Source organism: Rhodnius prolixus, unplaced genomic scaffold (assembly GCF_049639745.1).
Source record: "Rhodnius prolixus isolate KJV_2025 unplaced genomic scaffold, Rpr scaffold_6, whole genome shotgun sequence".
Classification (NCBI taxonomy): domain Eukaryota; kingdom Metazoa; phylum Arthropoda; class Insecta; order Hemiptera; family Reduviidae; genus Rhodnius; species Rhodnius prolixus.
In genome coordinates, this window is record NW_027411634.1 from 21,741,088 (window position 1) to 21,766,343 (window position 25,256).

Below are 25,256 nucleotides of genomic sequence, written 5' to 3' on the forward strand. Positions count from 1 at the left end.
TATTAGAAATGATACACATTAAAAGACAACAAAAATCTATTAACTTTAGGACAGACACGAACAATCTTTCACATTTCTACAAGAACATTCTTCAGACAGTAACTTAACAAATTATTCACCACATTCCTTAGGTTTTTCCAGCCCTATTGTTTTCACCCCTCCCTTACCACTGTATAAACCCGCTTTTCCGTGAATTCCTTAACAGTTATGATGATATACTCATAGCTCTACATTGAACTTCACAAACTTTTTTATAATGTAAGTCTTTCCAAATATTTATCTATCTATTTAATTTTGTGTTTTAGAAATAATTTTTATTTATTTATTTTTTCAATTTTATCTATATTAGTGTACGAGGGTCGTTTGAAAAGTCCGTGCAAAGTCAGAGAGATAGCACCACTGGCGCGTATCGAGGTTATGTTTAGTTAGTAGCATCTCTTGGAAGAACACACACCAAGTTTCAGCCAGATCGGTCTATTTCTTTGTGTTTGGCATTCGTTTGAATCGAGGAAGTCGAGTGATTTTCAAAAAATGGACGAAAAAGAATTTCGTGTGTTGATTAAACACTACTTTATGAAAGGCAAATCGCCTCAGGAGACTAAAGAGAAGCTTGATAAACATTATGGTGACTCTGCACCTTCGATTAGAACAGTTTATAAGTGGTTTCAAAATTTTCGGAGTGGCCATATGGGCACAAGTGACGCTGAACGTTCTGGACGCGCTGTTGAGGTTACTACTCCAGAAATCATTGATAAAATCCATGATATGGTGATGGATGACAGAAGAGTGAAGGTGCGTGAGATTGCTAGTGCTGTGGGAATCTCGAATGAACGGGTACATAATATTTTGCATCAACATTTGGACATGACAAAGCTATCCGCAAGATGGGTGCCGCGATTGCTCACGCTTGACCAAAAACGAAATCGTGTGAAGTGTTGCAAGGACGGTTTGCACAGCTGTTCCAGAAGAATCCGCAGGACTTTAAACGTCGTTTCGTCACTGTAGATGAAACATGGATACATCACTACACTCCTGAGACCAAAGAACAATCTAAACAATGGGTTACCAAGGGGGAATCTGCGCCAAAAAAGGCGAAGACCGTTCCTTCGGCCGGAAAGATTATGGCGACTGTCTTTTGGGATTCGCAAGGAATAATCCTCATCGACTATCTGGAAAAGGGTAAAACTATTACAGGTGCATATTATTCATCGTTATTGGACCGTTTGAAAACCGAGCTGCAAGAAAAACGCCCACGATTGGCCCACAAAAAAGTCCTTTTCCATCACGACAACGCACCAGCTCACACCTCAGCAGTTGTGGTCGCAAAATTAATGGAAATAGGGTTCAAACTCGTTTTACATCCCCCCTATTCTCCAGACTTGGCTCCCTCGGACTACTATTTGTTCCCCAATATGAAGAAATGGCTGGCGGGAAAAAGATTTTATTCAAACGAGGAGGTGATTGCAGAAACGAATGGCTATTTTTCAGACTTGGACAAATCCTATTATTCGGAAGGGATCAACAAACTAGAGCAGCGTTGGACGAAGTGTATAAGCCTAAAAGGACACTATGTTGAAAAATAAAAAAGGTTTACCCCTGAAAATTAAGTAGTTTTTATTTTTGCACAGACTTTTCAAACGACCCTCGTAATATTCCTTTTGTACAGACCCTGAAGAAGGTAGTAAAAATTACCGAAACGTTGGTATAAAGCAAAAAAGTTGTTTTTATTCAAGACCGCACCTCGATATACCCTAAAAATCATACATATTTATATTGGGTATTAATAAATTTTCTGTTATTGCAAAAGAATGTACCACTGGTTTCATATAATAGGTACATATTATGTTATAATAAACAATCATTTATTTAATTTTCAGTTCCTAACTCAACATTCTACTCCCAAGTAAACCTCTTTATAAACTTCTCGTATTCTTGACTACGCTTTACTGTCCCAAGTACATCGCTGCCAAACCACTCCTCCGCATGCTTTTCTAAACTCAGAATCCCATATGACTGAAGGTCTTCATCTTCTTTTTAGATCTAACAGATACCATTCAACCATCTTCTTTGACCATCTTCCATAAGTCTTTCTCATCAGGTTCCCACTGTAAATAGATCTTATTGGTAGGTTTGGTGTAGTGGATATGTTGAGAGATTAACAAGTGGGAGGAGATTCTCAGTTTCAATCCCGAATTTAGGATACTTTTTAGTAATTTATTAATAGTTACAGTGACTCCCATTAATATTGGGACACCTATTACAAAATGATTTAAAAGGAAAATGAAAACAACAGACAAAAGTTTGGAATTTTTTTTTTTTAAATAACATTAGCAACATCTGTAGAAATTATATATAAGTATAAATCGATGAAATTCCAAACTGTTAGGTAGCACTTTTTGAAAAAGTGTAAAATAAGGCTCTCAAAAATATTGGGACACCAGAAGTGCTAGAGTTTAAATGTTCAATATTTAAAATCTCCTACTATTTAATATTTGGTTGGTAATAATTTAATAATTGCTTTTTGACTTACAATAGCCCTCAAACGATCAGGCATAGGTGAAACAAGTTTTTGGTTAATTCAGGTGGTGTTTTTTTCCCATTCTTCCAGGAAACATCGTTTTAATTCATTTTTGTTAGATATTACTCGTTTACTTAAAGTACTGGATAAATATTGTCATAATTGTTCAATGGGATTAGGATCTGGTGACTGCGGAGAGGTTTGGAAAACTTTTCGGCAATTATATAACAGTCACTGACGTATCACCCAAGCCGTAGGTTTGGGGTCGTTATCTTGGTAGAATTTAAAAGACCCTAAAATACCCAATTTTTTGGCACTTTTTCCAAATTATTTTTTAATATATTACTATAAACTATTTTGTCCAACATTCCATCAATAAACACTAATTCTCCAAATCCTGATGCGGACATCCAGCCCCAAACCATAACTGACCCACCTCCACCCGGAGGTGGAGCTTTAAAACCCTTTAATGTTGGCTGTAAATTCTTCTTTTCGAGCTCAGCATTCGCTTTCCTCCAAACCATAACCCTTCCATCCGACTGGAAAACATTAAATTTTGATTCATCGCTAGAGTATATCATTCCAAAAGTCACTATTTCCATTAAAACATTTTTCGGCAAATTTCACTCTCTTAACACGATTTATCTTACTGACAAAAGGATTCTTCCAGGCTACTCTACCATGATAGTCGAGTTTTCTTAGCACTCTCCGAACTGTTTCTGCTCCTTTTTTGCTCTCTGAACATGTCAAAAATTTCACATAGAAGTTTTGGAGCACTAAGTCGGTGATCTTTTTTAATTCTTTTAATATATAACGCTGCTCTCTCTCAGAGAGCAGTCGAGGACGGCCTTTTTGTGGGGTTGAAACAATTCTTTTTTCTTTTTGGTAACGCTGAATGATGTTCCACGCAGTAGATGTTTTAGGTCCGATCAGTTTTTCTGTCCCTCTAACACTTTTTTTTTTTGTCTTTGTGCATAGAAATTACAATTTTTCTTTGTTCAATCGTTGTATTTGTATTTTGCGCGACATGTTACACCTGGCTTGATTTATATAAACTAATTTAATTATTAATTTCATATTGAATATATGCTTAAGGTAAATATTTACAAATTGTATAAATATTCGGGCAAAACCTTGGACAAACTATAAATTATAATAGTGTCCCAATATTTATGAGAGGTAGAATTTGCACTTATTATTATATATATTTTTTTTAATCTACCAAAACATTTTTATGTACTTATTTAAATAGTTTTTATTTAATTAATAGTAATTATAAAATGAAATGAATTTATAAAAATTTGAATAAATGGGTGTCACTTTTAATTTTCGTCAATTTTTAACTTCGGTATGTACTGCCCCAATATTAATGGATAGAGTTAAGTCCCGTTTGAAAAGATTTAACTTTGCTTCATACTTTTCCATCATCTTTCTCTGAAATCCACAAACTTACTTTTCAAAACCATTTTAACGTATATTGAATATTGAAAATAATTGATTCATATACATAAAAAGGCAAAAGCGTGGCAAGTACAAAAGCTTTATATAAAAGTTAAGTTGAAGTACTCAAGTATCTTTAGGTATTGAAACTACGAGGTTAAAGTATATCAGTAAAGTTAAGTGTTTTCACTATAGTATCAAAGACCAACTTCTCTGGGGCCCCAACAGTCAGCTATATAGCTTTTACTAGCAGCGATAATGCAGACCAAACTACAGTTCCTGATAGCATTCTTTGTTCGCTCCGAGAATAAGTTAGGTTATCCAAGTAGAAGGTTAGGTTAGAAGGTTATCCAAATAATTAAATTGTTATAGTTTTTGTTTTGGAAAGTTTTCTGTTCGCCGGAAAGGAATATTGTTATCAATTTGATCAATTTAATTTACATTTAAATCTTTTACTTTGAATACTGATATTCAACATAAGAATGAGTTGAAGATTAAATATTTTTTCTTGGAATGCATGTCACGTACTAATGTAAAACGGGATAACAATGCAATTTAATGATTGCAAACCTGGACATTTTTCTCCAATAGTCACATTATTCACTTCATATTGATTCTTTATCAAGTGAATCTTAGAAAGGAGAGCCAATCAAGGTAATCAGAATATTTTTACTCTATTTTAAGTTCCTAGACAGACATAAGGCAGCAGTTAACGTGTAGTCGGCAATAACATCTGCATAATTTGCATTAATCAATCCATAAATATAAGATCAGATCCTTAAGAAAATATCAAATTAGTAGAAACTCTTTATTTTGAAAAATTGGGCAGTTTTAAGAAACTAATTTTATAGTTTCATTTTTGCAATTGGACTGGAGGCTAGCGAGACCAATTTGCTTAATGTACCACCTGGTCCATTCAGTTATTTGAGTGTGATTTGTAAGAGCCAAAGATTGGCGGCGGGCTCTTAAAGAAAACCGTTTGGACTGAAAAACTGAAAAAAAACTCACTAATGTGGCCGATCTGTTTGTTGAAATAGTTATTTATTTAACAAGTGTGGAAAATACTTTACACTAGAGTTAAATATTATATCTTTTCTGCAACCATTAGATTTATTAACTAAAAAAATTAAAAATTTCATTTTTACAGTCTACAAAAAGTAATTTATTTATTATAAACATTTATTGTTATATTACAATTATTTACATTACTTACGTATTCACATTACTTATTACATTTTCTGCTGTTTCTTTTATTGATGGAGGAGTGTTTTCTAAACAGGCATCACTAGAATCCATTTTAAATTTCTATAAGGTAACACTATAACCTTTTTAACTGTTATAATTAAAAATATCTAATTATTTATTAAAGTATTATTTTTATTTCTATATTCCTTTCAATTTTCATTTTATTTTTTAATATTCGTTTTTTAATTATTTAAATAAAATAAATTTAAATAAGCTTATTAGAGTTTTACAGAAAATATTTATGTTAATAACAAAACTTCTTATATCAAGGAAGCACAATAAAGTTTTTCCACTCACTTGTGCGGAAAGTGACACTATTTCCCCCCACTAGTGTGGGAAGTTGGGCATTACACAGCTGATTTTAATTCCTCGAACCTTTTTTTTCAGGTTTGTGCTTATTGTGAACATTAAATGATTTATGCAATTTACGTATTAAGCAAATCAAATGACAACTTTTTATGCTTTGGTTTGTTAGTTACACTGACTGCACTTAGGCAAATAGATGCATCTATTACTCACCAAAGGGTGGTTTTGTAAACCTTGTAAAACGTATACAGGGTGACCACCCACTTTTTTTTAAACGGCGGGAAATTTCGAAAAAATAAAAAACACGTACTTAATCATTTTTGGTCTAGTTTATTTTCAGCGATTAACCCATTTTTTTAAACCCCTGTATCTCGAGATACAGCAACCAACTTTGTTTTTTCAAATGGAACGTTATAATTTTTTGTTGCATATTTTTATAGTATTTGAGCTTCTAAAAAAAAAACAACAAAACTTTTTTTGAAATCGGTTAGGTTTTTCAAAAGTTATGGTAATTTAAAATATGGAAAAAATATCAGTTTATTGTCAAAATTACGTTATTTTTTTTAAAGAATCTGTTCAAACTGGACACAATCAACGGGTAGGCAAGCCAAAACTCTGGACTCCCACGCTTTGCTTGTAGCAGCACTTATGGTGGCGAAGTCAAGATCTAGGCAGGCTAGAGTTATTCGACGTTTCAGATCATGGACTGAAGCCACGGGATTAAGGTTACTGTGCACTTTATTTTTTAGATATCCCCCACCAAAAAATAGTCTATTTGGGTTAAGTTCAGAGATCGAAGTAGCCATTGGATAGGACAATGAGTCCCCCTAAGCACTTTTCATGGAAATTTCTGTCTAGGTAACCTCGAAAAACTCTCGCATTATGTGCCGGACAACCATCTTGTTGAAAATACATATCTAGCCGACGTTGTAGAGGAACATCTTCAAGCGGAACTGGCAAAATGTCTCTTCAAAAAAAGTTAGATACCTTGCACCAGTTAAGTTCTCTCTGTAGAAGTATGGGCCGATTAGTTGATTTTCTAAAACTCCACACCAAACGTTTGTAGAAAAAACAACCTGAACGTCGAATAACTCTAGCCTGCTTAGATCTTTTGTGGCGCCACCATAAGTGCTGCTACAAGCAAAGCGTGGGAGTCCAGAGTTTTGGCTTGCCTATCCGTTGATTGTGCCCAGTTTGAATAGATTCTTTAAAACAAATAACGTAATTTTGACAGTAAACTGAAATTTGTTTTTCATATTTTAAATTCTAAAAAAAAAAAAAAAAAAAAAAAAAAAAAAAAAAAAAAAAAAATTACCATAACTTTTGAAAAACCTAACCGATTTCAAAAATTTTTTGTTGTTTTTAGGAGCTCAAATACTACAAAAATATGCAACAAAAAATATAACGTTCAATTTGAAAAACAAAAGTTTGATGCTGTATCTCGAGATACAGTGGTTTAAACAAATGGGTCAATCACTGAAAATAAACTAGACTAAAAATGATTAAATACGTGTTTTTTATATTTTCGAAATTTCCCGCCGTTAAAAAAAAAAGTGGGTGGAGCATATAACTCTGGTCACCCCGTATATGGTAAAAATTAATAGCTGTAAATCTACACAATACTTTCAATGCAATAATTAATAAAATACTTACTAATTAAAAAGAACTATACCTCTATTTGTAATATAAACGTATAAATAGCATTATAATTACATAAAGTTAATACTATTCGTAACTTCCTGTAAACTGTAATAGTTTATTAAAGTAACTATTACATCCATTAAAGCAGGAAGCATCTAATGAACGTTTAACCACAAAATAGGCGACTATAAAATCCAATTACAAATAATAGATTTTACTGTCAACACTTAACAATATTTCAATGTTTCAAACTGTTTGGAATTTCTAGTTCTCTATTCGTAGCAAGAATGCCTAGATAATAAATTATTATTTGATTACATGTTTTGTATATTTTCCTGGAACTAATAAAATTTGGTTCATTTCCATAATGGCATTTCTTTATGACAATAATGCTCTTAAAAGTTAATCAGAAGCAAATAATTTTAATTATTATAAGTGGAGATTTTTTTATTAATCGCATTATTATAAAACTGTGTCGATGTATTAATTAATAGTGTTGCTTTCTAGTACAGCTGTGGTACCTTTAGAGTTCTTTTACTATGAAACATAAAATTTAACCCTCTATATCTCGTTATCTGCTACCACTAAACTATTGCAATTCATAGCTGATATACAGCTTACTTTTCTCTACAATTTGGTAAAAAATTCATTGGATTCTGATAGATACAAAACGAGATATAAACGTTTGAAATTTGAACGATTTCGAATACGTAATCGAAATAATCCAAAATTTAACCTTCCATATCTCATTACCTATTATCACTAGCATCATGCAATTTATACCACTAATAGAACTAACTTTTCTCTATAATTCCGTAAAGAATTCATTATAATCCAAACAATAGAAAAAGAGATATAAACGTTTAAAATTTGAACGAATTTGAAGCCATCAAAAATTTAGCCTTCTATATCTCGTTATCTACGATCGCTAAACTATTGCAATTCATAGCAGATATACAGCATACTATTCTCTACAATTTGGTAAAAAATTCATTAAATTTCGATAGATACAAAACGAGATATAAACGTTTGAAATTTGAAGGATTTCGAATACGTAATCGAAATAATCCAAAATTTAACCTTCCATATCTCATTACCTATTATCACTAGCATCATGCAATTTATACCACTAATAGAACTAACTTTTCTCTATAATTCCATAAAGAGTTCATTAAAATCCAAACAGTAGAAAAAGAGATATAAACGTTTAAAATTTGAACGAATTTGAAGCCATCAAAAATTTAGCCTTCTATATCTCGTTATCTACGATCGCTAAACTATTGCAATTCATAGCAGATACACAGCATACTATTCTCTACAATTTGGTAAAAAATTCATTAAATTCCGATAAATACAAAACGAGATATAAACGTTTGAAATTTGAAGGATTTCGAATACGTAATCGAAATAATCCAAAATTTAACCTTCCATATCTCATTACCTATTATCACTAGCATCATGCAATTTATACCACTAATAGAACTAACTTTTCTCTATAATTCCGTAAAGAATTCATTATAATCCAAACAATAGAAAAAGAGATATAAACGTTTAAAATTTGAACGAATTTGAAGCCATCAAAAATTTAACCTTCCATATCTCATTAAGTATCATCACTAATCTGTTGGAATTTATACCAGATATAGAGCTTACTTTTCTCTACAATTCAATCAAATGTATAGAGCTTACTTTTCTCTACAATTCAATCAAATGTATTTTTTTAATTCTAGGCATGCTTTTTACCTAATACGACTTGAGTAAGCTTTCCCTACTCGTGAAAAAGTACTATTAACAATTTTTCCTATATAAAAGTTTTTTTTTAAAGATTGCGAATGATAAAATAAACGAAGTTACCCACTTTAAACAAGAAGAAGAGAAAGAAAAAGTAAAATGAAGTAAAATCATGCAACAAAGAAAAAGAAACTAAAAGTATGAGTTCAGAAGAACAAGTGAAAAAATAAAATAAAATAAAAAAGTAATGCGAAAGACTGTCAAACAAAAAAGTAGAAGTTTGTGTATTGTAGGGCGCAGCCAGCTATTGGAGAGCCACTTGAGGGAATTGTTGGACGGACTTCATCTCTCTTCACCTTTTTATACATCTTCTTCCAGGTAAACTCTTTTGCTCCTTATAAACTGTTACCGTTCTTTCCTTTACTTCAACTGTAGATGTGGGTTCAGTTTTTCATTTTTCATAGTGATATTTTCTTCTTTTTTTTTGCATCGTCTTAATGTCTAACTCGAAGTTTAGAAACGATTGAAACGATTAAAAATGCAGAGGTTCCAAATTATTATTTCTTGAGGCAGTTTCAATGACTCATATTTATATGAATCTGTTATATTTTCAATTAACTTGATTCCCTTCATGTCCAAAATCAAGCTAGTGTATACTTATTGGTAATGAATAATAACAAATTTACAACAAATTTGATCTACCTTTAAAAAAAAAAAAACTTTTAAGAACATGACTCTTATTTAATATGTAAAAGTGCCATCAGAGGGTGCTGACGACAACGCGACACAACCTGAATGTAAGGTTACAGCCTGGGAAGGTTCAGCGTCACTTTAGAGTGTTTACGTTATATAGAGTGTTTTCATAGTGTTACACGACTATGAAAAATTGAATTATATATATTCTTTTAATATAAGTCAACTTTACCAATAATTAATAAAGTTTATTATAACTGCTTATAAATGGGGTTTAAATTAATAAATAACCTCTTCAAGCTTCTAACTTATTTTCGAAGCCGCCATATGTAATGTTTACATGAACGGTTAAAACGCCCACAGTCCGTTCCACTTGGGTTTTCGATCGCAACGCCCACAAGCAAGTGGAACGGGCAAAATCGCGGTCGTGGTCGTGGTCGTTGTGGTCGCCAAGTGGAACGCACCCATAGTGTTTAACGACGGTGACATATAAACTAGTAATTTAATTTGTAAGACGGTTTTCGAAACAGATTTTATTATTCTGTAAAGAATATAATTTTATAAATAAATTAATACAAAACATTAATACCTACATAAATAATTAAAACAATAAAATACCTGTAAAGAATAATTAAATTACTAGTTTATATGTCACCGTCGTTAAACACTATGGGTGCGTTCCACTTGGCGACCACAACGACCACGACCACGACCGCGATTTTGCCCGTTCCACTTGCTTGTGGGCGTTGCGATCGAAAACCCAAGTGGAACGGACTGTGGGCGTTTTAACCGTTCATGTAAACATTACATATGGCGGCTTCGAAAATAAGTTAGAAGCTTGAAGAGGTTATTTATTAATTTAAACCCCATTTATAAGCAGTTATAATAAACTTTATTAATTATTGGTAAAGTTGACTTATATTAAAAGAATATATATAATTCAATTTTTTATATTGCATTTTGGAGTATTTATAAAATTTACGTTTAAATAAAATTAAAGTGTCTTTTGTGGCAACAGTTGGATATTTATTAATAATGCTTTAGAAAGTTCTTTATCTAGTTCCGATGAAGAGTGGAATGCAATTTTACAAAATCGCAATGATAAAAAGCGAAAACTTAGGCCACGTATTATTAGCTATCAGAGTAATTGATCTTTATTCAAATGAAGAATTTAAAAGTTATTTCAGGTAAATGATTTTGTGTTATTCAGTGATTTAGTATGTAAAGGGATAAGTAATTATTTATTTATTTATTTTTTGTCGACTTTCGAGAAACACATTCTATTATTTACATGAAATAATACTTTCATTTACATGAGATAATTTTTTCGGTCGCCATATTTTGTTTTAAAAATTGCGCCAACTCTGAACGCCCACTTCGACCCAGCTTTTAAGGTGGGGCGTTGTGGTCGTTGTGTGGGCGAAAATAATGACGTTTTCGCCACGACAACGACCGCGGTCGCCAAGTGGAACGCCTGAAAGTATGTTTTGGTCGTTGTGGTCGCCAAGTGGAACGCACCCTATGTAACGTAAACACTCTAAAGTGACGCTGAAACCTTCCCAGGCTGTAACCTAACATTCAGGTTGTGTCGCGTTGTCGTCAGTACCCTCTGATAGCACTTTTACAAATATTTAATGTAGTAGCTATTCTGGAAATAGAGACAAGTTACTTAATGAACTGTAAGTACATGTACGATTTGTTTGTAGTGCCAGAAATATTTTGTTATAATGAATCCAGATTCGCTACATTTGAGGGAATAAAATAGGATTTACGAAGCAGAAAGATATCATAGTTTTTATATTAAGTTCTCTTACAAACACATTGCACACTACTTGTCTGTCATCCATTACACTCTAAATCAATGATGGGCAAAGTACGGCCCGCGGGCCAACTCCGGCCCGCGAAACTATTTAATCCGGCCCGCCGAGGGTCCATCGACATGGATAGTATATGGCCCGCTATAATTACGTTTTGACGGTCGAGAAGTATAAAGTAGATTCTACTTAGTAGAATAATAGATGCATAACCTATAGGTGAAGCTAAACTAGCCGCATAGTTACACAAGTGTGTAATGCTGTAATATTTTTATAATATTATGATTAAAAGCTTTAACACAAAATGCATTTTTTCTATAATTCTGGCCCTCCTCTAGAATTTCTTAAACTTTGTGGCCCCCATTAAAAAAGTTTGCCCACCACTGCTCTAAATAAAGACACATTCAGTTATCATTGCATTATTTCTAGGAAGAAAGAAACCTACTTGAAGTGAAGATAAGATATCCTTATCGCATGGAATCCTCGCAAAAGAATGTAGCGAAAGAGAGGCACTGTTATCACATTGAAGTTATGTGGATGAAATAGTGGAAGTGGCTGCAGAACAAATATTATTTTGAAAGAAATGAACATTATAAAAGGAACTGTTTTTTTTTCCTCCAGTATATTTGTCAATTGAAGCATTACAAGCCTATTGTTACTGTGAATCCAAATATTTGTGGTTTTCCCCAGACCTCGAAAACAACTCATAGTTCAAGTACAAACAAGACCTAAAATACAATCTGTATAAATAAATGTGGCAGTAATTCATAAAATCAAAAAGAAAAAAATTGAATGTCTGAAATAAAATAAAAAAAGCTAAAAAGCAGTCACTGATAAAGGAATTATAGAAGGAGATTGTGAACATTGAAATTTAGATACAGGTCTTTGTAACGTGACCTATATATTCTAAAGGATTGAAACCAACAAGTGGTTGGCTGCTAGACAAAATGTTTTTGTCGCTTTTTTTTTATCGACCTTATATTTCAACGTATAATGAAGCAAATACCTAATTTTCGTATCAAGTTATTTATAATTTTCTTTGCAATACAATGGTTTCTTAAGAGGTAGTATTGTTTTGTCTATTACGCTGCTAAAATCTATTAATTCTCCTTAGAGTAACACTAGTTGTCAAATGTTGAGACTAGTAAAGAAAAATAATGTAACTGCCTATATTTAAGTGCCATAGTCTGGGGCAGAATCTCGAAACAATTTTTTCTAACAAATAAAGAAGAAAATACTCACAAAGCCATGCTCTTGACCATTAGACCAATTTACCACATCTTAAAATTCACAATCACAACCATTACTTTAATTTAATTGATAGTACACCATATGATTCTTATCCTGTTTCTGAGTTCGAACTTACATTTTAAATGAGACTGTTCTAATGAGAGCAATAAAGCGCAACTTTATAAATAATATTTAGAAAAACTTTTATTCAAATTAAAACAAAATTTAAATTTAAAAACTAATTAATGTGAAGAATGAATCTGATGATTTATAACAAGCTTGTTTAAACGTTATCAGGCTCGAATTTACTCAGTAACAGGCGTTCGGTAACACGCAAACGATTACTCTTTTTAGTTAGCAGTGTTGCCACAGCACTAAATCCACGTTTACACAAATACAATGATGGAATGCTATTGAAAATCGTTGAACAAATCGACCACAATCCAGGGTACAATTATGTAGCCAAAATTAACGAAATAATCGATGCAGTGTTGTAGAGATAGGTTTTGACATTAGTTTAAAATCTTATAAAAACACAAATCAGCCATCGCGCCCCCTCCTATAAACCGCTTCAATACCTTCTCTGGCCCTTTTTACCGCCCTTCTGTACGCCTACAGCCACTACAAGGGGGCGTTTTAGCCCACTTTTGAGAAAGACTGTTCTAAATAAAAAGTCTGCCGTGAAAGACAAAAGTTCATTTCGTCATGATTCAACCATATTCCTTTTTAACATTCATTTTTTTTAAGGATTGTATAAACTTTTCAACACATGTAAGGATCTTTTTTTCTGAAGGATGCTTGAAGCGAAGTCACTAGTAATCTTCAGGTATGCAGAAGTGCACCTGAAGATCATGTAGCATTAACTTAGAGGAAGGACCCTTAGAGATAGCTACCCACATAGCCATATCAAAATTATAATAGGCCTTCTGAAACTGTTTTTCAGGATTTCACTTAGAACAAATATGTTGAATAACAGTCTTTTTTTTCTTGCAATGTACCCCAGGCGGAATTTAACGTCCATCTACTAAATTAAATTTCCTGGACGTGTATAAGCTCATACTATACTGTTTAATATCTTATTAATTAAATTTTAAAAAATAGCTACATGCTAGTCTCGAAATGGGGAACACCCATTTACAAATTCATGCTTCCAAAACACTATATCACAACCTGCCCCCATTGAACCTGCCTGACGTCCACTCTGAACCTATCTTTCTGTCAAAGTTTGATCTATGATTCCACATAGAACAAACCGATGTTTATTGGCTGTCCACTGTTCTTTCTTTGCTTTGAATTATTAGTATAACGTCAGTTGAACAAATATAAACATAGGTTCGCATTTACAAGAGAAAAAAATTTACATTTATTCAAATAATCTGCAGAGTTTAAAGATTGATAAACGATCTTTTTGAAAAGAACAGCTACATGTGTATTATTTTTTTTTAAAGTTGTGGCACTTTTACAGTTATAAAAAACAAATTGTTTCTTATTTGTGTCAATAAAAAATTTTTAACCGCTAGCAAAATAAATTTTCACCAACAATTTTTAGAATCCAATGTCCCAAAGTTGCTGTCATTTTTTAAATTGAATTGCCAGCACATCTCGTATGTTCAATTTGCAACAAAATGGTGTATTTCTTTTTGTATATATTTGTAGTGTACCAATTTTCCTGGCTGTAGATGTTGATATATTGATCTCTTGTGTTTATTATTTTCATGTCAAGCCAAATGGCTTCTTTTTTTTTTGTATTATTATTGTATATTCTTTACTTTTATGTTGTCCTGTTATGTTCATCGTATTTTACCTTATTGAATGGAATTTCTGTTTTTGTTTGAAGCGATACAGCTGAGAAATTTTAGGCTTATACTCCACGTAAAAGTGTAGTTCTAATTCTAGTTTGTTACGATGGGTACTCATCTGAAGATCTCGTATAGTGCCACGAAGATTAGGAGGTCCCTTCATCAGATGAGCCAAGTTGTAAGTGGTAAGGCTTCATTTTAAGTAAGAGTCAAAAGCTAATAAATTTATAACTTGATAAATGGTTGCTAATATTTTGTAAAATGAATATATATAGGCTTCGTGATCGTAAATTATTAAACAAAGGATTCAAGATTGGCGAGGAAGGTTACAGTTTCTGTAACTCAACCAACCTGCATAGCCACGTCCTGAAGAGAGTCGAAACGTTGGCAAAAAGACGAGTTGTTTTTTTTATTTGACCGATTCCACGCCAATCTTGAATCCTTAGTTTAATTTTTTACAATTTAAAGTAATTTTATATTTTCGTGAAAAACTTTGCCTAAAAACTGTAAAACTTCATACTGATTGTGCAATTAAGATTGCTTGATAATCATAATACGAGGGTCGTTTGAAAAGTCCGTGCAAAGTCAGAGAGATAGCACTACTGGCGCGTATCGAGGTTATGTTTAGTTAGTAGCATCTCTTGGAAGAACACACGCCAAGTTTCAGCCAGATCGGTCTATTTCTTTGTGTTTGGCATTCGTTTGAATCGAGGAAGTCGAGTGATTTTCAAAAAATGGACGAAAAAGAATTTCGTGTGTTGATTAAACACTACTTTATGAAAGGCAAAACGCCTCAGGAGACTAAAGAGAAGCTTGATAAACTTTATGGTGACTCTGCACCTTCGATTAGAACAGTTTATAAGTGGTTTCAAAATTTTCGGAGTGGCCATATGGGCACAAGTGACGCTGAACGTTCTGGACGCCCTGTTGAGGTTACTACTCCAGAAATCATTGATAAAATCCATGATATGGTGATGGATGACAGAAGAGTGAAGGTGCGTGAGATTGCTAGTGCTGTGGGCATCTCGAATGAACGGGTACATAATATTTTGCATCAACATTTGGACATGACAAAGCTATCCGCAAGATGGGTGCCGCGATTGCTCACGCTTGACCAAAAACGAAATCGTGTGAAGTGTTGCAAGGACGGTTTGCAGCTGTTCCAGAAGAATCCGCAGGACTTTAAGCGTTACTGTGGATGAAACATGGATACATCACTACACTCCTGAGACCTCTGAACAATCTAAACAATGGGTTACCAAGGGGGAATCTGCGCCAAAAAAAGGCGAAGACCGTTCCTTCGGCCGGAAAGATTATGGCGACTGTCTTTTGGGATTCGCAAGGAATAATCCTCATCGACTATCTGGAAAAGGGTAAAACTATTACAGGTGCATATTATTCATCGTTATTGGACCGTTTGAAAACCGAGCTACAAGAAAAACGCCCACGATATGCCCACAAAAAAGTCCTTTTCCATTACGACAACGCACCAGCTCACACCTCAGCAGTTGTGGTCGCAAAATTAATGGAAATAGGGTTCCAACTCGTTTCACATCCCCTCTATTCTCCAGACTTGGCTCCCTCGGACTACTATTTGTTCCCCAATATGAAGAAATGGCTGGCGGGAAAAAGATTTTATTCAAACGAGGAGGTGATTGCAGAAACGAATGGCTATTTTTCAGACTTGGACAAATCCTATTATTCGGAAGGGATCAACAAACTAGAGCAGTGTTGGACGAAGTGTATAAGCCTAAAAGGAGACTATGTTGAAAAATAAAAAAGGTTTACCCCAAAAAATTAAGTAGTTTTTATTTTTGCACGGACTTTTCAAACGTCCCTCGTATTGGCCGTAAATTTATTTCCTTAATAGTTAAATACCCTAAAACAAAGCAGAGGAAAAAACACAGTTCCTTAAATTATTATCACATTTTCAGTTTTTTTGTTACATAAAACTGTTGAAGAGGAAAAAAAGTTTTCCTTTAAAACGATGTTTAACTCTGCTACAAAAAGAAATACTACATCCCATCTACAACCACAATAATCCAGCAATTTTTAAGGTTTCAGCAAATATAATGTAACGAAAATATAATATTACAAAGATTATTCCACCTTTTGCTTGCGGTCTCTTTGTTTCTTTGTTGAAATAAAAAATAATATAATATAACAAGTAAATTATTAATGATATTTCTCTCTGAAATAATGAAACACCACAGCTTCACAGAACTTTACGTTGGTAAAACCAAGTGCGTATATCTAAAGTTGAAATATGTAAAAATATTGCCTACTTTAATATCTTTAATTTATTTGTAATGCATAAAAAATGTACATACATATGTATATTTATACATTTTTAAAAAATGTATTTAGTTATTTAAAATCTGTATAAATACCTGTATATACAATGAATAAATTAGAAGTTAGATGAGATACTCGTATATTGATGCTTGAAGAGCAGGAGGAAAGAAACTACCCAGCGGTAGCACACTCTACAGGATATTAATGATGGTTATGGTCTTCAGACGGCAAGGAGGTCGCGAGGCCTTTGGCGATTCAGTCGGCGAGGAGGATTGTTATAGATGATTTTTGGTGAATATCGAGGTGCGGTCTTGAATAAAAACAACTTTTTTGCTTTATACCAACGTTTCGGTAATTTTTACTACCTTCTTCAGGGTCTGTACAAAATGAATATTACACTAATATAGATAAAATTGAAAAAATAAAAATACATAAATAAAGATTATTTCTAAAAAAACAAAATTAAATAGATAGATAAATATTTGGAAAGACTTACATTATAAAAAAGTTTGTGAAGTTCAATGTAGAGCTATGAGTATATCATCATAACTGTTAAGGAATTCACGGAAAAGCGGGTTTATATAGAGGTAAGGGAGGGGTGAAAACAATAGGGCTGGAAAAACCTAAGGAATGTGGTGAATAATTTGTTAAGTTACTGTCTGAAGAATGTTATTGTAGAAATGTGAAAGACTGTTCGTGTCTGTTCTAAAGTTAATAGATTTTTGTTGTCTTTTAATGTGTATCATTTCTAATATGTTCCGTTTGTTTCTGTTGGTGTTAGTTGCAAGTATGGAAGTGTTGTCAAAGTCAAATTCGTGTTGTAAGTCTAGGTGGTGTTTAGTTAGAGCAGATAAGATATCATTAGGTTTTTTAGTTTTGCAGTCGTGTTGGTGTTGGTATAGTCTCTTGTTTAGATATTGTGATGTTTGTCCGAAGTATGTGGCATCACAATTTGTTTGAACAAAGGGTCGAAAAAAAAACAAAAATCATTGTTAGAGATGTCAGAGGAGGCGAGAGACAGTACAAGAGGATTAGAGCAAGTAGAAAGAGCAGCATGGAACTCGTGATATTTTGCCTTGTTGTTGTACGACTGGGATGTTGAGGTTATGAAGAGTAAAGTTAGTCACGTAGAAAGGGAGCGTCAGCTATCTGACGCAGTAGTTTTGAGTGGAATGTCTTGAATCCACAGCTCTAGTCCGTAAGTTTGAGGATAGTATTGTATATTAAACATTTGAGTTCTAAGAGCAATTTGGACCATCGTCCAAGTAGTCTGTAAAGAAGTTTTGCCATTGCTTGTCCTTTTAAGTCTAGTGTGTGAGTCGTTTGCCTATGAAGAGCCCAAGGAAGAGCACCAGATCCTGTACAAGGAAAAGGATTGCTGTTGAAGAAGACATGTGAACAGGAGTCCCGTTAGAAAGTAAACGTGGCATGCCTGGCAATTCTGTAGGTACACTTAAAAGGTATCACACAAAAAATTCATAACCATAAATTGTTTACTGGGAAATTTACTCACATATTTCGATAACTTGGTCCTTAGTCCACATATTTCGAAAGAGAAGTACGTATTACAGTATTTAACATTTGTTCAATTCACATGTCGGCTGAAGATTCACAGAAACTGCAACAGCAATTTTGTTAGAAGGGACAGCGAGATGAGCTAAGTACCGTGAAATTCGTTACATTATCTGCTATAACCTAATACAATGTGAAAACGTACTTTGTAATTCTTTATAACAAACCTCAACAATATGTATCACTATTATTAATTTTTAATTCCGCTTTAACTTTTAAGGTAATTGTTTTTTTTACCCTAGAACAAAATATTAATAATTAAGGCAGTGGCCTTTTAAACACGTAAATTCCCAGCCTCCATATTCACGCATTTAGATGATACTACTTTAAGCTAGACAGTAAAGTATTTAGAAACTGGAGATTGTAACCTTCCTAATAGTAATCAGACCGGCAAAGCAGTGTTTACTTAAAATAAAATACTTTATAAAATCTTCAGATGATATTATATTAATACTGGTTTTTAAAAAAAGGGTTGAATATTATTACCAAACAACATCTCTTAGTAAATACCTCATATAAACCACGTTATAAGGTATACATGAAGGATAAAATAAATTGAGCCCTTCTATTCTGTGCAGGGTATTGGGGAGCAGGCGCATTCACCCAATATACTTGGTTATTTCAGCAAGAAATCTTTTAGAAAATTTTTACCCTTAGGTGCTTTTCAGTAATAGACTTTCCTTTTTTTCCCCATTCTCTATCTCACTCACTCAAGATATTACCTAATCTCCAGATGATTCTCTGTCTATATTCTCGTTACATTGAGCCGTTATAAATATTATACTAGATGAATGAGGGGCGCTATTTTGCCATAGCTTGTTAATAATATATCCGTAAAGTACTCCTGCTGTTTAATTGAATATAAAATCTTCGCCTATCATTTCGAGATATCCTATTAAATTATTTCACCATTTATTAATTAGTTTAATCTTTCAGTTATAAAGCCCAAAGATTTGGGGTTACTGCAACACTGTATCCTTCTTTTATTCTTGCATTAAATTAAAATTTATTCAAAAGATTCAACCACATGGATCATTGAGGTAATACTGACCAAAAATTAAAATCATCAATAATCTAGTTATAATTTCTCAAAAACTAGGACTAGGACAGATAAAAAAATCAGGACGTTGTTTAATAATTTTTTTATTTCATACAAAACAAATATTAGTGTCAACAGTTACAATAAACTGTAGTCAACAACTCTGTATATACCAAATTATTTTATTCTCTCTTTAAGAATTTTACAACTGTACTGTAAGTAAAACAAGTAAAACGGATGAATGTACTATAAGTATGAAGGTGAACTTATGGTTAGTGCACATACACTGGCTTGATTCCTTGAACGTCGTCCATCCAGTGATAAACAGCCGAAATAGGCCCTTAAGACGTTAGGGAGTACTGACTCTCTGGATAGCCGGCGTCGGCCATTCCGGTGGTAGCGTGGCCAGCGGCGCTTCAAACGTCTAGCAGGGTTTGTGGGTATAGTTGAGGTTGAGAGAGTTTGGGCAAGTGGATTTGAATGAGGAAAATAGTTTGGAATGAAATTTTCATGCAACGGAGTCTGACTTTGGCGGAAACGAAGGGAATTTTCAAGTCGATATGGATGGTGATGTTTGAGATGTAAAAGGTTAGCATTGACTATGGTTCGTAGGAATTCGGATTGATCGCGAATTGAGGTTTGTGCGATTGGCAGTATATCGTATAGTTCCATTCTGTAAGTCCATACTGGAGCTAGCAGTGTTGTATAATTGTTTTTATTGTAAAGTGAGTTTGGAGCGTTTGTCTAGTAGATTCTTTAGCATTCTGTGCCTGTGGTTCAATTCAGTTCGTTTTAGTCTAGTATGAAGGTTCGATGTCAAACGTTTATCCAGGTGGAGTCCCATGTAATTAAAAAAAATAAGATTGAAAGTAATTTGTTTTCATTCTTTCTTATATATTTTACTATTATTTGACTTCTGGAAGATATTTTTGATTCTGGATTTCTTCGGAAGTATAAAACAGTAAATATCATGTATTGAAAATGGTTAGTTTGGGCATTTTTACGTTTTCAATTTTTATAGCATTATTCGATAGTTTATCAAATACCTATGGATGAAAAATTAGTAAAAAAAAATTAAATAGTGTTTTTCCTAGAAATAATTGGAAAAAAGAATGGGATAATCTCATTGGCAATTGGAAGTGTGAAACGTGGGCGGTCTGTTTGTATTGTTGGCTGATGACGTAGGTTAAACTAGGCCACACCTCCACCAATAAAAACAGAGTTGGCCACTTATAAAAATGACGCTTTTTACTTTCATTCTTTCTTATATATTTTACTATTATTTGACTTCTGGAAGATATTTTTGATTCTGGATTTCTTCGGAAGTATAAAACAGTAAATATCATGTATTGAAAATGGTTAGTTTGGGCATTTTTACGTTTTCAATTTTTATAGCATTATTCGATAGTTTATCAAATACCTATGGATGAAAAATTAGTAAAAAAAAATTAAATAGTGTTTTTCCTAGAAATAATTGGAAAAAAGAATGGGATAATCTCATTGGCAATTGGAAGTGTGAAACGTGGGCGGTCTGTTTGTATTGTTGGCTGATGACGTAGGTTAAACTAAGCCACTCCTTCACCAATCAAAGCAGAGTTGGCCACTTATAAAAATGACGCTTTTTACTTTCATTCTTTCTTATATATTTTACTATTATTTGACTTCTGGAAGATATTTTTGATTCTGGATTTCTTCGGAAGTATAAAACAGTAAATATCATGTATTGAAAATGGTTAGTTTGGGCATTTTTACGTTTTCAATTTTTATAGCATTATTCGATAGTTTATCAAATACCTATGGATGAAAAATTAGTAAAAAAAAATTAAATAGTGTTTTTCCTAGAAATAATTGGAAAAAAGAATGGGATAATCTCATTGGCAATTGGAAGTGTGAAACGTGGGCGGTCTGTTTGTATTGTTGGCTGATGACGTAGGTTAAACTAGGCCACACCTCCACCAATAAAAACAGAGTTGGCCACTTATAAAAATGACGCTTTTTACTTTCATTCTTTCTTATATATTTTACTATTATTTGACTTCTGGAAGATATTTTTGATTCTGGATTTCTTCGGAAGTATAAAACAGTAAATATCATGTATTGAAAATGGTTAGTTTGGGCATTTTTACGTTTTCAATTTTTATAGCATAATTCGATAGTTTATCAAATACCTATGGGTGAAAAATTAGTAAAAAAAATTTAAATAGTGTTTTTCCTAGAAATAATAGGAAAAAAGAGTGGGATAATCTCATTGGCAATTGGAAGTGTGAAACGTGGGCGGTCTATTTGTATTGTTGGCTGATGACGTAGGTTAAACTAGGCCACACCTCCACCAATCAAAACAGAGTTGGCCACTTATAAAAATGACGCTTATTACTTTCATTCTTTCTTATATATTTTACTATTATTTGACTTCTGGAAGATATTTTTGATTCGGAAGTATAAAACAGTAAATATCATGTATTGAAAATGGTTAGTTTGGGCATTTTTACGTTTTCAATTTTTATAGCATAATTCGATAGTTTATCAAATACCTATGGGTGAAAAATTAGTAAAAAAAATTTAAATAGTGTTTTTCCTAGAAATAATTGGAAAAAAGAGTGGGATAATCTCATTGGCAATTGGAAGTGTGAAACGTGGGCGGTCTGTTTGTATTGTTGGCTGATGACGTAGGTTAAACTAGGCCACACCTCCACCAATCAAAGCAGAGTAAATAAAACAGTAAATATCATGTATTGGAAATGGTTAGTTTGGGCATTTTCAATTTTTGTAGCATAATTCGGTAGTTTATCAAATACCTATGGGGGAAAAATTAGTAAAAAAAAATATAAATAGGGTTTTTCCTAGAAATAATTGGAAAAAAGTTTGGGATAATTGAAGATATCTATATTTTATTACATTTGTGGCTTGTAATAATTCATAATAAATGGTCCCAAATACTTGAAGGGTAGTTTCTAAACTAAATTTTTCACTAAGTAAAGAGGAACTTTACTAAAAGTATTTCAACTGGAGAATAGTAAAGTGAGACAGATAATATTTTATGAGTTTTAAAGGAAAATTGGTATAAAATTGTAGATAAAGTGAATTATTCTAGTAAAATAGAGAAAAATAACTAGTTTTTCCTTTTCCCTATAACCTGTGAAGACAAGTTACTGGTTCTAGTTATATTAAAGAAAGTTTCCCGTTTATGATTGAATGGAAAACTCAAGATTTTTGCTTTGTTTTTTTTCTCGCCATGTTGTATGAAATTGATATATAAGTTTGTTAGATTGGAAGGGTTTTTATTTTCTGAGGGCACTGTTTAGTTATGAAAAGACTTCAACCAAATACTGGAGAATATAAAACTGGAACCAAAAGTAACTGAACGCAGCCTTAATAGAAAGAAGAACAAGTGGGTAACCAGTTTCCAGACTACCCGGCCTTCTATTTTATCCTTAGCATCGTCATTGCTGCGGTGGGTGGTTTTTTTTGTAAACCCTGGGTTATACTGCCGAGAGTATAACCGAGAAATTCTGCCCCCCCCCCTCGATGTGGCACTAGAAAACAATATCCAACAATAACCCACAGGCGTTCAACTTAAGCTCCGTTCTATTTTTGCTACAACGTATATGCCCGTCCCTCTAGCAACCAGATTTCCATAGTAAATAATATCTTCTAAACTTGTCTCCAATTCCTAATTCAGGAAGTTATTGGAAACGGATCAACTTGCTTTTACCCTCGCTTACTTCGGAATATTTAATAATTTAGTCTTGTTTTTCTTTTCTTAAGACTTAATTTTATCCATAAAAATAAAATTTCAGAATTTGAATACTTTATTTTTATTCTGGTTTTGTCCTGAGTAAATAAAAATATTTTTTGTTTTATACAATTATTCTTAATTTCTATAAAGGTTCAATTACAATATCAATCGCGCAGTACCAACAATTTATAAAATTTAGTGGATAAAGCCAAAGTTAAAAATAAAACTGAAATAAAATTCAACTGCTTCAAGAAGTGCTTAAACTTTGATCTTTAGCAGCATTATATCTTCTGGAATTATAGATAAACATCTTGAGATTGTCATCTAGTGGAGTGCAAAATCAAAACAGTCACACCCTAGTGTTCTTTACTAATCGATGATGCAATGCAGGTCACACCTGTTGGTCCATCATTCTTTAATAAATATCACCTTTTCTAACAAACCTTCACTTATTCAGGTATCAAATTCAACATGGACTGACTCATAACTGACGAGAAAGTTTGGCAGATCCTCATTCTCAGTGAAAAAAAAACTGTAATTTCTTCTTCCAATTCTTCGGCAAATATATGGGCCTATCAGAGAGGGGGAAACCCTGGAGAAGGCGCTCTAACGCGGAGCTGATACACCTATTCCAGGCCCCGGACACCGTTAAGTTGGTGAAATTAAGTAGGTTGCGTTGGGGCAGGCCATGTAATTAGAATGGCGGATAACGAGATGTCCAGAATGGTATTGGAGGAAAATGAGCTGCGCAAAATGTGAAGAACGAGTTGGACACCCCTAGGTGTCAGCGAGGAGTCCAAGAACATGCTGAACACCCGCAGTTGGAAAGAAGCTGCTTCATTAAATAGAGAGGATCGGCGGAAGAGGATAGAGGAGGCCAAGGCCCATTGAGCAAGAAGAATGGTTGTAGAGCCAAGCAAGAAGAATAAGAAGTAGAATTTCTTTAAAGTACTCCACAAATCGCTATAATTTTTAAAATTATATAATAATTTTTTGTCCCTTTCGACACGTGTCACCCAAAATGAGTACTCATGTCACCTTTGACTCGTGTGTCATAGGTTCACCATCACGGACATTTATATTTTTAAAGAAATATAAATTGTTTTGTTACTCCTGATGAACAAAATTAGTGTTGAAGGATTAATTATTTATAATAATTATATTAAAATTGATTGTTTTTTGTTTTTTACCACTGCCCTCTTCATTTTGTTTTCGAACATTCCGTTTAAGGACATTCTGTGTCGTAAAAAAGAAAGAAAATTTGATGGCATTTGAAATAAATACATTAAAAAATTTGTTCTTAAATACAAAAACAAAATTATTACATTAACTGCTGTAAACTATTGACTACAGAATAACGTAAGATGTGAAAATTAGGGAACTGGAAGAAACAATAGATTGTTCCTGAAGACCCGATTCGCACAACTTATTCTTTCATAAAACAAAAGTAGAATCGCTGTCCTGATAAAAGATACAACTACAGCAATACAGTCTACATCGTTTATTTGAATCTATTGTTTAACAGGAATTTTAAAAAAATTTATACTAGTTTCTCATTTTTCTCAACTTTTTGTTTTATGGAATTAATCGATTTGACAAGTGAATCGTTCATTTAGCGCTTAAATCGAAAGTGGATAAATGTTTTTACTAGATTAAATCAGTGTTCAACAAGCAGCATTTAAATAATATTTTAACCCAAATTACGCGTTTAAAAAAAAATTGCCACACTCTAGAAAAAGAAAGTATCTAATACATATTTACAGTAGAAAAATTTCTCTTAACTTTTTATATAAATTTACATGACGTTGGAATAAGTATAACCATACAAAGCACTTCTCTCATTTTATTCTAACATAAATTTTTCATCTCATGCAATATTTTACCATTACATACTCTGATAATAAGGCATCTCATTTTTCTTGAAGTTGATAAATTCTTTCGAACTAGAATGTAATTCTCGTAAATATTAATGTAACATGGCTATCTGTGGATCCAGTTTTTTTTAGACTTTGGCAATAAAATAAGTTGACTAATGGTGAAGAATATAAAACTTCATTACCTCCCTTTAATAACACCATATTTTAGTGAAATTATAAAAACTGTTTTAACGAGCGAGTCAAATGTTTGGTTTGGTTTGGCCGCTGGTTGTTTGGTTTTTCATATATCAATTAATTATGACTAGATTCATGATAGTTAA

At 32.9% G+C, this 25,256-nt stretch overlaps 1 protein-coding gene and 1 long non-coding RNA gene across 8 annotated transcripts in view; one reads left to right on the top strand and one right to left on the bottom strand.

Moving 5' to 3' along the window:
* Positions 1-18,673, bottom strand: part of LOC141460532 (uncharacterized) — a 113,830-nt gene extending 95,157 nt beyond the window's left edge. Inside the window, exons 1-2 of the long non-coding RNA XR_012462120.1 lie at positions 18,430-18,673; positions 18,226-18,330 (exon numbers count right to left, since the gene is read on the bottom strand). This is a non-coding gene — a long non-coding RNA (uncharacterized lncRNA). The remainder of the gene's footprint in view (positions 1-18,225; positions 18,331-18,429) is intronic.
* The window catches only part of Ca-alpha1T (Ca[2+]-channel protein alpha[[1]] subunit T), a 673,619-nt gene that overhangs the window by 460,967 nt on the left and 187,396 nt on the right, over positions 1-25,256 (top strand). The gene's annotated exons all lie outside the window — the stretch shown is intronic.